Here is a 15,814-nt window from a genome sequence, read left to right as displayed (position 1 = left end):
GAATATAGAATGGCAAGTCATTAATATATATTAAGAACAACAAAGGACCCAAGACTGACCCTTCTGGAACCCCATTCTTCATAGTTCCCCAGTTTGAGGAATGTGCTGATCTATGAATATTATGAGAACTGCTTATTTCAACTTTCTGCACTCGTCCAGTTAGGTACGAATTGAACCATTTGTGCACTGTCCCACTCATGCCACAATATTTGAGCTTGTCTAGCAGAATTTCATGATTTACACAATCAAAAGCCTTTGAGAGATCACAAAAAATCCCAATGGGTGGTGTTCGGTTATTCAGATCATTCAAAATTTGATTGGTGAAGGCATATATGGCATTTTCTGTTGAAAAACCTTTCTGGAAACCAAACTGACGTTTTGTTAGTACTTCATTTTTACAGATATGTGAAGCTACTCTTGAATACATTACTTTCTCAAAAATTTTGGATAAAGCTGTTAGAAGGGAGATTGGGTGGTAACTGTTGACATCAGATCTATCGCCCTTTTTATGCAAAGGTATAACAATAGCATATTTCAGTCTATCAGGGAAAATGCCCTGTTCCAGAGAGCTATTACACAGGTGGCTGAGAATCTTACTTATCTGTTGAGAACAAGCTTTTAGTATTTTTCTGGAAACGCCATCAATTCCATGTGAGTTTTTGCTTTTAAGCAAGTTTATTATTTTCCTAATTTCAGAGGGAGAAGTGGGTGAGATTTCAATTGTATCAAATTGCATAGGTATGGCCTCTTCCATTAACAGCCTAGCATCTTCTAATGAACACCTGGATCCTACTATATCCACAACATTTAGAAAATGATTATTAATAATATTTTCAACTTCTGACTTTTTGTTCATAAAGTTTTCATTCAATTTGATGGTAATACTGTCTTCCTCTGCTCTTGGTTGACCTGTTTCTCTTTTAATAATATTCCAAATTGTTTTAATTTTGTTATCAGAGTTGCTGATTTCAGACATGACACACATACTTCTGGATTTTTTAATAACTTTTCTTAATATAACACAGTAGTTTTTCTAATGTTTGATAGTTTCTGGGTCACTACTCTTTCTTGCTGTCAGATACATTTCCCTTTTCCGGTTACAAGATATTTTTATACCCTTAGTAAGCCATGGTTTGTTACAAGGTTTCTTACGAGTATATTTAACTATTTTCTTGGGGAAGCAGTTTTCAAATGCATTTACAAAAATGTCATGAAATAAATTATATTTTAAATTGGCATCAGGTTCACAGTACACCTCATCCCAGTCTAACTGCTGTAGGCTTTCCCTGAAATTTGCAATTGTTAAATCGTTGACTGAACGTACTACTTTGGAGGACTGTTTAGTATTGCTGAATGGAGCTATGTCATATATTGTAACTAGCTGTGCACCATTATCAGAAAGACCATTCTCAACAGGCTGAGCATTTATCTGGTTAAACTTATCTTGGTCTATAAAGAAGTTATCTATCAGTGAGCTGCTATTCTTTACCACCCGAATAGGAAAATCAATAACGGGTGTCAAATTGAAAGAACCGAGTAATACTTCAAGGTAATTTTTCCTATTACCCTCTTTCAGAGAATCTACATTGAAGTCCCCACAAATAATAATTTGCTTCCCCCTGTCTGACAGATAGCACAACAAGGAGTCCAAATGTTTCAGAAATAGATGAAAATTTCCTGATGGGGACCTATATACAGTTACAATTATAAATGTGCCTTTATTTAATTTAAGCTCACAGGCACATGCTTCTATATGTTTCTCTACACAAAACTTTTTTGTTTCTATACTTTTTGCACAATGACAACTTTTGACATATATGGCAACTCCTCCTTTCTCCATATCTTCTCTCATTACATGTGCAGAGAGCTTATATCCACTTACATTGACCTTATCCATATCAGTAACAATGTGATGCTCAGACAGGCATAGTATATCTATTTCATCCTCAACTTCTAAATCTTCTAAACAAACCAGAAGCTCATCTATTTTATTCTTTAAACTCCCAATATTTTGATGAAATATACTTACATTATTTTAATTATACTTTTATGAGAACCTTTCCTTATTCTAACATTTGCAGTACTCTCCTGTCTGAGTTTCTCATTGTGCTTAGGCCTAGTTCCTATACCAGTGGTCACATGGTGTTCAGAGAGGTAGATTATGTCAACTGGGGTGGGTGACTTTATTCATCAATGCAATTACCTAGGACTGAGATACAACTTGGTGGAGATAAAATTTCTGGTGATTGGTGAAAATTTATAATTGACAGCTGTGATTGGTGATCCAATGTGCTAGAATTGTGCTGTTTAATTTCTTTCCTAAACTGAAGATTTGTTTCAATCCTGAACTCTCGTAGAACTTGACATCTTTCTGTCTTACCTATCCTAAAAAAGGTACTGCTCCAACACCTGTAACCACTGGTATTTTACCATTCATGGCAGTGCCTCCCCCCCCCCCCCTAAATTTCCTGCTATTACCCCAGTCAGTTTCCCCTTCCCTTTCCTGTTGAGATGTAGGCCGTGCCTGGTATAGTCCCACCTACTGAGAGAATCAACAGGAACCACACCAATATGAGCCCCCGCACCCGACCCAAGCAGCCGTTCCAACCCCAAATTAACTCTCCCAACAGAAGAGTTCAAATGAGGCCGGTCATGGCGTCGCAGGACAGATACAAATTCAACATTGGTTTGTCTCGATGCCGACGCAATCTTTACCAGGTCACACTCTATACTGTACCCAGGATCTCTGTCGATGCTATTCCCTGGCCCTCCCACAATAACCACGGTGTCTTCCCTGGTAAATCCTTTACAGAGTGAACCTAAATCCTCTGTCACCTGATCGAGACTAGCACTTGGTTTGAAAAAATTTGTGACCTGGTATTCTGGTCCTAATGCCTCCTGCAGAAGTTGGCCTACACCTCTGGCATGAGAACTGCCTAACAACAAAACTTTCTTCCTTTTCGATGACTTTTCTACATTCTTTGTCAATTTCCTATTGAAAGTTTGTTGCGTCCTGTCTACGCCGACCTCCGCTTGAGGCTCATCAGTTTCTAACTGAAGCAACAGGTCAAACTTATTTTCGACATTCACCACAAAACTGTCAGACTTAGTTCTAGGCCTGTTCCTTCTGTTACCTGTTGCCACTTCCCACCCCTCTTTGCCCTTCTCCCTCCTTAACATGTCCAGATCTTCCCTAGCCTGATCTAGCTCAGCCTGAAGGGCAGCAATTTTCCCCTCCTGTTCCACTATCTTCCTATCTCTGCTGCAAATCCTACATAACCACTGATGAGCCTGATCCACTTCCCCGACACCCACGCCACTGCAGTCCCCCCAGTGAAAAAAACTACTGCATCCATCACACCAAACCCCGGAACTAACAATTCTACGGCAAGTCAGGCACTTCTCACTCATGGCAAAAATAATACTTTAGCTAGAATAAATCAATTAAATTACCGAAAATCAAAAAAAGACGTTACAAGTATTAAGCCTATTCACAAATGTATATAAGCAAGTTTCTGATTTAAAATTCCGCTGTTTTTCTCACATCTGTATCAAAACAATGAAGGTATACGCTATTCATTATATATTTCACTTGATGGAATGAAAAAAAGGACAATTAAACGAGATACTTTAAGTTTGATTCTCCAAAAACGTTTCGAGAATTAGGCCTATAAACAAATATATATAAGCAAGTTTCTGATATGAAGTTACGCTGTTTTTCTGAAATCTGTTTTAAAACAATGAAGTTATACGTTATTTACGGTAGTTTACTTATTTGCTACTGAGAAACTAGTTAAATTACCGTGAAACAAGAAACAAACACGTTTGCAAAATTTAAGCCTAAGCGCGACTTCGCCAAGTTACGATCTTTTCGTGTTTTCCGAAAAAATACGCAAAGAAAAGTCAAACCTTCAACGGCAAGACTAAACGATACACTAATGCACGTATTTAATTTGTTATCGGCGTTAAACTAAATTATATTCCTGTCTAAATCACTTAACTTTCTGGAAACAGTTTCTGGCGTCACTTACTCGGCGGCCATCTTGGACGTCAAAAATCTGAACTCTAATCACTGAGACCATCACTGCTGCAGCGTTTGTGGAATGACATCAAACCACCAGCACGCTCGCAAAATAACCCACTGAAATTCTGTTAACATCCTCTTGTCCGTCGTTCTGGCTTCTTTACAGTATTCACAACTCAGTATGACGCTCAAAACAATGATCCAGCCTACAGAAAGTCTGGAGGAACCAGTGATAGTGATGCATTTTTTTCAAGGAAACACAATCTGCATCATGTATTTTATTACTATGACCAGCTTCGGCCGATTTAGGTCACCTTCAGCTTAAAATATGTAGAGGATATTAACTGTCATTGGCATCAGCTGGCGCGCATCAGTTGGCGCGCGTCGCCAAAACTCTTGCGGATGCACCATTGCTGAAGCCACCACTCTCAATCTTCTATTTATGAAGATGGCTCAATCAATCAGAACAAATCATAACATTTAAGTACGTCATCTAGAGTACTTTTTGCGCAAACTTTTCAATCAGTCAGAAACTGAAATGCAGTTCTTACCTACTCGGCGTTTTCATGGTCATTACTTTATTTCTAGTCTGTTCACAAGGCACTTTGAATAACTGCGTTTATTGCTCTCTGTCGTTAAAGCTTGCTAATTCAGAATCTGTACTTCACATTTTAGATGTAACCCGTATTTTCCACTAATGTGAATCCTTTCTGAATACTTTCTTGAAATGTGGACACTTCATGCAACGTTCTGATATCGACTTAACAAATCTGTAGATACTCGTATTTTTCTCTTTTTAAACTTCCTTCTCCCCTCGGTGAATTTGTTTTAACATATCTACGAAGCAGGTGAACAGTACTCAAGTATTGATAAGATAAGAATGTCGTAAATGACCTCCTTCATACGTAAGCAGTACTGTCTCATATTCCTTCACGTGAAACGTTGAACGGCAAGTTTTTCTTCATTTCACGACTCACGTCATCAATCCGTTGTCCATCCCTTCAAAAGTCACTTGTAGAGATTTGAATGCTCTAGCTGCATCCAGTGCTTTAATGCTGATACAAATATTAAAACAGAAGCGAAATTTATTGTCTACCTATGGCTACTGCATTGTGTTTGCTCTCATTATGCTAACTGGCCTGTGTTTGCAACAAGCACTGAATTTTCTGTAGATCTTCCGAGATCTAGCAATAATTTCCTCGCGACATTACATCGTGCCAAACGTCTATGTTATTCATAATCAGTCGCGAACCGCTACTGACAATACAATTTCTGGATACTGGAATGGGACAGATCCAGTCACGCCTTCCAGTTTCGTTCCTTTCTTCCGACGTTCCCCGTTGGAGAAAAGGCACACAAGTGCACAGATTAGCCAAAACATTATGACCACATGCTTAATAATCTGGAACGCAATGCAGCAGACATTCTGCGTGGTATGCATTCGATACGTCCTTGGTAAGTCTACGGAGATGTGTGGCATCAGATGTCTATCCAAAGGTCATGCGATTCCCGTAAACCATGGATGGGTGTTTTGTGGGTGCAGAGCTCGCACCCAATAGTGTTCCAGCTGAGTTCCATCGGGTTCACCTTAGGCGAATGTTGTGGCCAAGACATCAGCGTGAGTTCACTATTACGCTCCTCAAACCGCGTGACACGATTTTGGCCTTGTGGCACGGACATTTATCCTGTTGGAAGATGACATCGCCGTCGGGGAAGGTATCAAGCATGAGGGGACGCAAGTAGTTGGCAATAATGTTCACGTAGCCCATGGCTGTCATGGTGTCATCGATTACTACCACAGGCTCCATGAAAGCCAAGGTGGATGTCCCACATCACTGGCCTGCATCCGACGAACGGATCATACTTCGAGCAGTCATTCGCCTGGATGATGGCATATCCAGGCTTGACGATCGACTTGGTGTAACCAGTAACGTCCGACTAGCCCACCTGATTCACTGATTCACGTCTCTGTCTCGATGTTCCAGTGCCCACTGTAATCGTAAATAACGATGTCCTTCAGCCAGCATGGGAACGTGTGGGCATCGTCCGTTGATGAAGCCCATATCCAACAACATGCACAGAACGTTGTGCTCCAAGACACTTGTGTCTGCACCTGCACTGTACTATGTCTTGAGATCTACCACAGATCGCCACCTATCCTGCTTTACAGAGTGGACAAGCCTCCAAACTTCACGTTCTGGGATGAGACATTAGACACCAGCCTTGTCGTCTACTCGTGACATCACTTTCATTCAACCACTCTCCATAGGTGATCAGGATAGTACGATGGTGCCGAGCGGAAACACCTCTACGATGTCAGGATGGTGTTGTGGAACTTGTAGACCGTCTGTTGGTGCCAATAAAACATGATTAGGAAGTTATAATTTATTCATTCAGATTTACAGTTCTGAGTCTCCTCGTCAGACTCGGCTGACGCCTCGTGCCAGTGAGGCGGAAGAATTCTGTTCACTTCTGGTCAGTTAGTCCGCTTCTCCAGCAATTAATTCGAAGTCAGGCAGGCGAAGCAGAGCTGTGTCAGGGTGGCCTCACAATGGGTTAGAACGTCCTCGATCCAATTCCATAAAATGCCGATTACCCGCGATGTCCCATCGGGATGTACCGCACTCCCTGAAATCGTGTAGTCGGATGATCCTAGCCCCACCGGACAGAGATGCCTTTCACACCCAGAAGTGCCTATAGCGTCAATCAGGAATAGAGGCATCGGACGGCTCTCTCAGCAGGCACTGGTCATGATGTTAGTGCGACAAGCACTGCAAGATGCACTCGTGACATAAGACCTTCAGTCTCCCCATCATTGTCGTGGTAGGCCACCAATGCAAAGCCCGACAAGTAGTAGGTAGTGATTACTAGGATATTGTCACCTCGGGAACGGCAAGGAGCGTGTTCATGAGAAGTGCTGGAACATCTAATAAATGGATGTGACAACACCGCAATAATCATTGAACCGAGTGCTCCGGTACGAATGTGATCGATCCTAACGACCAACTGAATCCAGAGCCGGAGAACTAAGGTATTTATGGGAAGTGGTGGGAAGTTAAGATGTGAGGCTCTGTCCGTTATGACCGAATGTGGCCCGCTTCTCTAGTAGATGTCAGCGGTCCTCGTTCCGCTTTGTTTACTTAACAATTTGTTACAAGCTCTTAACTGCACTGTCAAGTGTCTGGTAGGTGTTGTTGCGTCCTACATATTGCCTGTTGCTTAACGTAACAAGAGCTAACAAATACATGTCTGTCACACTCTCACAGTGGACGTAACTTATGCCTGGCGGTTGGTTCCGGTTTAGCAACCTGTGCTCGTTTACGCGACCGACTTACGGTGTTGATTGTTTCTTTCTGCTGCGTAGCTAGGTCACCACCTCTGGCTGGTGTCGTCTGTGGCTGCGCCATCATGAACTTTAGGAAAAATTTAATTTCTTGCCCTTTTCTGTTCTGTGGCGTAAAAATAGCAACACATGAACTGCCTACCAGCTTCGCAGTTTTCGAGATGCTTGTTCCCAGAAGCTAGACCATAACAATCCTCTCTTTGTCAAAACCGCGTGTGTCAGTGGATTTGTCTATATGTGGCCCGTGCAGTTGCTGGAATGTTTCTTTCCTTACCACGTCGCGGCCTGCAATGCCATCAGGCGACATTAAATCTCGGAGTGGGTAGCGGTCGCAATATTTGGCTCGTTAGTGTATATTGACTATATCTTTCCTTCTATGTGTGCTTGTCCAGTAAGGTCTGTCACGAGATTCGAAACAGTACACTTTACGCCGTAAAGCCCCAAACTAATGTCGCATATATGGCAAGATCGCGTCGCATTTTGTTTACTGACTGTATGGCATTGGTGGCCAGATGTCACAACTTGGGGAAGGTCAGCTGCCAAGTTGCAAGTCTTTTCAGTTGACGACACAGTGTGCGACTTGCGTTTCGATGATGACGAAATGATGATGAGGACAACACAATACCCAGTCCCCTAGTGGAGGAAATCCCCGACCCAACCGGGAATCGAACCATGGCCCGTTGCACCACGGTAATGAAATAAAACGTTTTTCGAAACGCAATAAATGCAGCGTCAACCTGGAGACAGCTGTATGCAGTTCTCTGAATGTCGTTATGGCTTTGAGGTAGGTACGGCGGCATCTACTTTTTTTTTAATTTTCGCGTAAAATAGTACACGGGATGTTTCACGTGTAGACATACCTGTTGGAAGGGCACCTGCATAGTTATGCTGCGGCACTTTTTGTAATACTTTACGTGTTCGTTCTTTATCGATGATGAAGTCCCGTCGTTCCTCATTTTGAAAAACCTGGTATCGAAATGACGGCAGTCCTCTACCAGGTTCGAAGCTGATTTCTCACATTGCTATGAGGGTCTACTGGTCTAATCAGTAAGTCAAGTAACTATCGAACACAGTCTGGCGATTTACTGTGATATAGGAAGTATACAATTTTTCTCGCTTAAGAATCATTAAGATGAGTCTACACCCTTTTGAGCAAGATACAAGCGTTAAACAAAAAAAAAGGAAAGAAAGAAAGCACATCAATATCAAACCATCTGAAAACCTTGCAATTTTTATGAGACGAAAGTGCGGACAAGTCCAATGAACGACGGAAGTTTCAGACCGTACTGTTGAGAAACAAGCTGGTGTATCCTGAGGAGAGAGGGTCACACAGGACTTTCATCTGTGTTCTTGTGATAGGAGCGAACCAGCATTTTCTGTTGTAGTGCATGTACCAGCCTTGCTAACTTCACATTCCTTAAGCTTTCGGCTAGAAAAATCCCTGGGCAGCGAACCGAGCGTTGCAGCGTCGTGGTTAAAAGTAGTTTCGTATTTTGAAGTAATGGGGTTAAAACCCCAGTCTAGTCATCCCAATTTCGGTGTGCTGTGATTTCCCTAAGTCCCTGCCGGATGATGCTTGTATGGCACCCTCGGCCTGGCGCCTTCCGTATTCTTATCCAAACAAAACTTGTGCTCACTACGTGATGATTTCGACCTTCCTTCTTCCATCCTTCCGGGGTACATACAGCTCTAGGCATCGAATCAAAAAGCGAATTGTGCGTGTCTGAGAGATTACCTGTCGTGCTATTTTCGTTAGAGACTTCAACACATTCGTATGGATCTCTGGAGACCAGTGACGGGACTGTTGGCGAAAGGCCTTAATAAGACCAAACTTCTCTAATCGGTGGCATGCCAGGACTGCAAGACAGAAATAACATAAGCTGCTCTACGACCACGTATCGCCGGTAGTAATTGATACCGCGTAGTCATGTTGCAAAATGAAGCCAAGTTTGACCGAATGGTTCAGTTTTGACTTCTGTATCACACCAGGCGAAGCAATGGCATTTGAGAGGATGCTTATAACAGAGACACAGACCCTATCAACATCTCTGTCATTTGTTCAGTATGATGCTCCAAAATATATGCAGAATCGCAGTAATCACGTACTGAACATGTGTGCGTTGTTTTAACTACAGATTAGGGCGACGTTTTGGCACTCCAATGACAGCGTCCATACTCTCACTGCAGCCTGAAGCGTCAGTTATTGACAACTTCACAAATTTCGGGTAGTGGTAACCAGGATCGAGAGGGAGACGCTAATGTTTACATTCCAGAAAATTTTTATACCATGGTAGCTTCGCAAATTACCGATTTTGCGACAGCAATCTGGTTGTAATGTCGTGATACTTTAACCGTTTATCCGCCCCCGGTAGCTGAGTGGTCAGTGCGACAGAATTTCTATCCTAAGGGCCCGGGTTCGATTCCCGGCTGGTTCGGAGATTTTCTCCGCTCAATGATTGAGTTTTGTGTTGGCCTAATCATCATCTCATCCCCATCGACGTGCAAGTCGCCGAAGTGGCTTCAAATCTAAAGACTTGCTCCCGGCGAACGGTCTACTCGACGGGAGGCCCTAGTCGCACGACATTTATTTTTACTTTAACCGTTCTAGTCCCGCACAAAAGTAAGTATGGCGCCTTAATGTGAGATTTTCATTATCATACGACTGTGTTCCGTTGCTATCGGCAGTTCTGGAAAGAGAACCAAATACTTCGCAAAGTGATCCTTGGCCAGGGCGTTACACGTCGTACTTTGCCAGACGAGAACACCGCTGATGCCGAGAATCTACCCAAGCGTCTACCCTATCGCCCAGAGAAAGGGCGTTGAAACATTCCTGTATCGACCAGTCAGTCAGTTCTGCACGATCAGCTTTAGCTGAGTCTAGCTCCACACGAGCGGCATTTCTGCACCACAGAGGTTCCGCAGAGCTTGAACTGACTGTTAATGTAACAGATCAGCCACACGCGGCCGAAATTTATGGCTGCGTTACGTCGTTCAGCTGCGTCACATGGAACCAAAAATAAAAAAAAAAAAAAAAAGCCGCGGCGATTGTTCACAACGATATGTCATTACATTGTTCCCACGAGTGGCCGAGCGGTTCTATGCGCTACAGTCTGGAACCGCGCGACCGCTACGGTCGCAGGTTCGAATCCTGCCTTGGGCATGGGTGTATGTGATGTCCTTAGGTTAGTTAGGTTTAAGTAGTTCTAAATTCTAGGGGAATGATGACCTCAGAAGTTAAGTCCCATAGTGCTCAGAGCCATTTGAACCATTTTTTTGTTCCCACGAGCAGAGCTGCGAGTAGCCTATCGGATGCATCGGTGAACTTCCAACCGTTCCTAATGTAGATCGCTTATCTGGCAGACCTTCTCTTGCTGTAGCCACTCGAAGAGTGATATCATCGGGTATGTTGCGTACTATCCTTCACGTATGCAAGGCGACAAGCCATTCGTGAAAGGAAGAAGATCCCGTCGACGATGATACTGCTAGTGACGGAGCACAAGCTCTGACTGGCGAAGGAAATTGGCTGTCGATCCACCCAGACATTTTCTTAAAGCGATTTAGGGAATCCTCGGAAAACCTAAATCAGAGACCGGGTGGGGATATGAACCAGCGGCCTCCCGAATGCTAGTCCATTATCTCACCATTGCTGCACGTCGCTCTGTGCCAATCATTTCTGTACCGTTCGTCATTCTTCACTGGAAGACTGGAAAGGCTGTTTGCTTTGCACTTGGGGTATGGTCGTTATCATTACAGATCAGTTTCGCTTTTTGGATTTGGCGATAAACTGAAATCCGTAATAATCTAATCCTTTGTCATAAGTGAACTGGAAATCTGCAATACCACTTACGACAAGGAAAATTTTGAACCAATTTCATTTTAGTAAAGAGTAAGGGTTAAAGCCTGTCCTGTAGCACAAATGTTATGTTCGGCCAAACTGCTGATGGAGCACGAAATTCTCGATATCCAACCAGTTAATGACAAATAAATATTACCTCATGCAGCCGTTATTCGATGCTTTCACTGGAAACCTAAAAAAGTGAAGCACGCAGATGGGAAGCAGGACACAAAATTAATCGTGACGGTTTGAGAGAGTGTGTGATATTATTTCAATGATTACAAAAACGAGTCAAAGTTACAAAGAACTTGGCAGTATGAGCCCGCTCTGGTCTGGATGCCTACACTGATTCAATGGGGAAGGGTGTCATAAAGTCATTATATCCACTCCTGGAGCAAGCTGGTGCACAACGGTTGCAATTGGTGCTTGATATCTCGGATACCGGCATTGGAACGGAACTGATATCCGAGCTGGTCTCTCACATCTTCTATCGATGACGGATCTCGGGATCTCGCCGGCCGCTGGTGTAACTCAGCATCACGCAAACAATTCATAGACGCAGGTGCCGTGTGTAGACTAACATTGTCATGTTGAAAAATGGCACCACGATACTGTACCAAGAGAAGTAACTCATGGAGACGCAATATATGTCCGTGCTGTAATGTTGTCGCACCATCAGCCCTGACTTGAAGCCATGTAAGATGACTCCCCCACAATGACACCATGACGGGAGTGCCTCTCTAAAACACTGGAAGAAGGAAAGCTCTCTCCAGGTCGCCGCCATATTCGCCATCGATGGTCATCCAAGGTGGTGAAGAACAGGCAATAATGCCACGCCATTCATCAGCAGTCCGTGTCTATTAATTCTCGAATGGCAGGCGCAGATGTGAAGGGGTTACGATGTGCCTGGTGCAGAACACGCCGATCCACCCTTGTGGTGGTCAGATGCGGACGATCGGAACCTTGACGACGAGTATGTCTGCCTTCACTCTCCCACGTTGTCCAGCATCGAATCACTATCACATCCGTACGCTCCAGAAATCTGGAAAACGCACAGTTCACCAGCCGCCCAAACGGAGACCTCAATGATGCCCCATTCAACTTCTGTCAGATATCGCTAACGCTGAACTCGTGACGCTGTTCAAGCTCCAGGTTTGCTAACAATGCTAAACACGAATAACGCTAGTGGCCGTTCTACCTGTCACAGACAATTATTTACATGCAGCCGATGGTGTGTACGTGTGCGATATTACATCGTCATCGGACCGTCTTTTCCGTGTGTTTCACTGACAGCAGCCTTTGCGTTTACGACATTTGGACCGAAGAGTAGACAGACAGAAACAAAATGAAAGTATCATCTGGCATATGTACACACGCGCGCACGCACACACACACACACACACACACACACACACACACATGCTACTAAGTCGAAACAATACGACTACCAACTTGATAGAATGGTGGTCCACCTTTCCACCTTTTAAACGCAATACAGACGAGGTTCTGCGTAACATCAATTCGATAAGTCTTTGGTAGGTTTCCAGAGGTATGTGACGCCAGATGTCTGCCCACTGGTCTCTCAAATCCAGTAAATTACAGACCGATGGTTTATAGACGAGAGCCTGGCGCCTGATAGTAAGCCAGATGTATTTCATCGAGGTTAGAAAGGTGGGAAGATATCGATGTGGGTTCACATTATAATGTTCCTCAAGCCATTACAGCACGCCTTTGGCCTTCTGACACGGACAGTTATCCTGCTGGAAGATACCATCGCTGTCGGTGAAGACATCAAGCATGTTGGGACGCAGGTGGTCCGCAATAATGTTCATGGTGCCTTCGATTACCACTACAGATCCGATAAAATTCTAGATGAATGTCACGAGTAGCATAATACTGACTCCACCAGCCTCCGTCCGTGGTGCAGCGCTTGTTTCGAGCAACTATTCTTCTGAATGACGGACCCGACCATCGACGTGGTGTAACAGGTAACATGAATCATATGACCTGGAGACACGTTTCTACATCTACATCTACATTTATACTCCGCAAGCCACCTAACGGTGTGTGGCGGAGGGCACTTTACGTGCCACTGTCATTACCTCCCTTTCCTGTTCCAGTCGCGTATGGTTCGCGGGAAGAACGACTGTCTGAAAGCCTCCGTGCGCGCTCGAATCTCTCTGATTTTACATTCGTGATCTCCTCGGGAGGTATAAGTAGGAGGAAGCAATATATTCGATACCTCATCCAGAAACGCATCCTCTCGAAACCTGGCGAGCAAGCTACACCGCGATGCAGAGCGCCTCTCTTGCAGAGTCTGCCACTTGAGTTTGCTAAACATCTCCGTAACGCTATCACGGTTACCAAATAATCCTGTGACGAAATGCGCCGCTCTTCTTGGGATCTTCTCTATCTCCTCCGTCAACCCGATCTGGTATGGATCCCACACTGATGAGTAATGCTCAAGTATAGGTCGAACGAGTGTTTTGTAAGCCACCTCCTTTGTTGATAGACTACATTTTCTAAGGACTCTCCCAATGAAAACCTGGTACCCGCCTTACCAACAATTAATTTTATATGATCATTCCACTTCAAATCGTTCCGCACGCATACTCCCAGATATTTTACAGAAGTAACTGCTACCAGTGTTTGTTCCGCTATCATATAATCATACAATAAAGGATCCTTCTTTCTATGTATTCGCAATACGTTACATTTGTCTATGTTAAGGGTCAGTTGCCACTCCCTGCACCAAGTGCCTATCCGCTGCAGATCTTCCTGCATTTCGCTACAATTTTCTAATGCTGCAACTTCTCTGTATACTACAGCATCATCCGCGAAAAGCCGCATGGAACTTCCGACACTATCTACTAGGTCATTTATATATATATTGTGAAAAGCAATGGTCCCATAACACTCGCCTGTGGCACGCCAGAGGTTACTTTAACGTCTGTAGACGTCTCTCCATTGATAACAACATGTTGTGTTCTCCAGAGCACTTGCCCGCGAAAGGCAAAGGTCCCGAGTTCGAGTCTCGGTCGGGCACACAGTTTTAATCTGCCAGGAGGTTTCATGCTGTGTTCTGTTTGCTAAAAACTCTTCAATCCAGCCACACAGCTGGTCTGATATTCCGCAGGCTCTTACTTTGTTTATCAGGCGACAGTGCGGAACTGTATCGAACGCCTTCCGCAAGTCAAGGAAAATAGCATCTACCTGGGATCCTGTATCTAATATTTTCTGGGTCTCATGAACAAATAAAGCGAGTTGGGTCTCACACGATCGCTGTTTCCGGAATCCATGTTGATTCCTACAGAGTAGATTCTGGGTTTCCAAAAACGACATGATACTCGAGCAAAAAACATGTTCTAAATTTCTACAACAGATCGACGTCAGAGATCTAGATCTATAGTTTTGCGCATCTGCTCGACGACCCTTCTTGAAGACTGGGACTACCTGTGCTCTTTTCCAATCATTTGGAACCTTCCGTTCCTCTAGAGACTTGCGGTACACGGCTGTTAGAAGGGGGGCAAGTTCTTTCGCGTACTCTGTGTAGAATCGAATTGGTATCCCGTCAGGTCCAGTGGACTTTCCTCTGTTGAGTGATTCCAGTTGCTTTTCTATTCCTTGGACACTTATTTCGATGTCAGCCATTTTTTCGTTTGTGTGAGGATTTAGAGAAGGAACTGCAGTGCGGTCTTCCTCTGTGAAACAGTTTTGGAAAAAGGTGTTTAGTATTTCAGCTTTACGCGTGTCATCCTCTGTTTCAATGCCATCATCATCCCGGAGTGTCCGGATATGCTGTTTCGAGCCACTTACTGATTTAACGTAAGACCAGAACTTCCTAGGATTTTCTGTCAAGTCGATACATAGAATTTTACTTTCGAATTCGCTGAACGCTTCACGCATAGCCCTCCTTACGGTAACTTTGACATCATTTAGCTTCTGTTTGTTTGCTGATTCCGCTGATTCACGAGCCAATCTCGATGATCAAGTGTCCACTGCAATCGTAAATGACCATGTCGTTGGGTCCACATGGTAACATGAAGGGATCATGTATTGTGGGGCCCCATCTATAACATTATGGGCTGAACGGTATGCTCCCAAACACCTGCGACTGCATCAGCATTATGCTCTGTCGTAATATCTGACACAGATTACCGCCTATCCTGTTTTACAGAGCGGGCAAGCCTACGAACTTCACGACCTATGATGAGTCGAGGACACTCAGAACCTTGTCGCCTACTTGCGGTTTCAGCGTCATTCAATCACTTTCCACAGATGCGCACAGCCGACCACCTTCACCGTTTGCGAGATACTAGTTTCCAGGCGCTGTACTATAACCAACTACCCTTCATCGAAGTAGCTTATGTCAGTGAATTTCTGCATTTGCAGCTCGTATCGTCGCTAGAATGACTCCCCATTTGTTTCTGCTCCACGAGTGTGCTTTCCTTACCGAATCACATCGCCGTGGGCAGTATTGATGATCTCTTGGCTCATGAATGTAAGTTACAGTGACTGTGTACTTCCATTATTAACCCAGACTAGTACTTACGCGTTTTTTGACTTCACATGTTCTAACAATAGCAGGTATTCCTTAATTACTTCATTGTCA

The 15,814-nt window shown here is 43.9% G+C and overlaps 1 protein-coding gene across 4 annotated transcripts in view; it reads left to right on the top strand.

Annotated features, from left to right (window-relative positions):
• The window catches only part of LOC126253597 (uncharacterized), a 323,092-nt gene that overhangs the window by 109,283 nt on the left and 197,995 nt on the right, over nt 1–15,814 (top strand). The window lies entirely within an intron of this gene.

This window comes from Schistocerca nitens, chromosome 1 (assembly GCF_023898315.1).
Source record: "Schistocerca nitens isolate TAMUIC-IGC-003100 chromosome 1, iqSchNite1.1, whole genome shotgun sequence".
In the NCBI taxonomy this organism is placed as follows: Eukaryota; Metazoa; Arthropoda; class Insecta; order Orthoptera; family Acrididae; genus Schistocerca; species Schistocerca nitens.
Note: the sequence above shows the minus strand (reverse complement) of the source record. Positions and strands in the feature narration are given on the sequence as shown.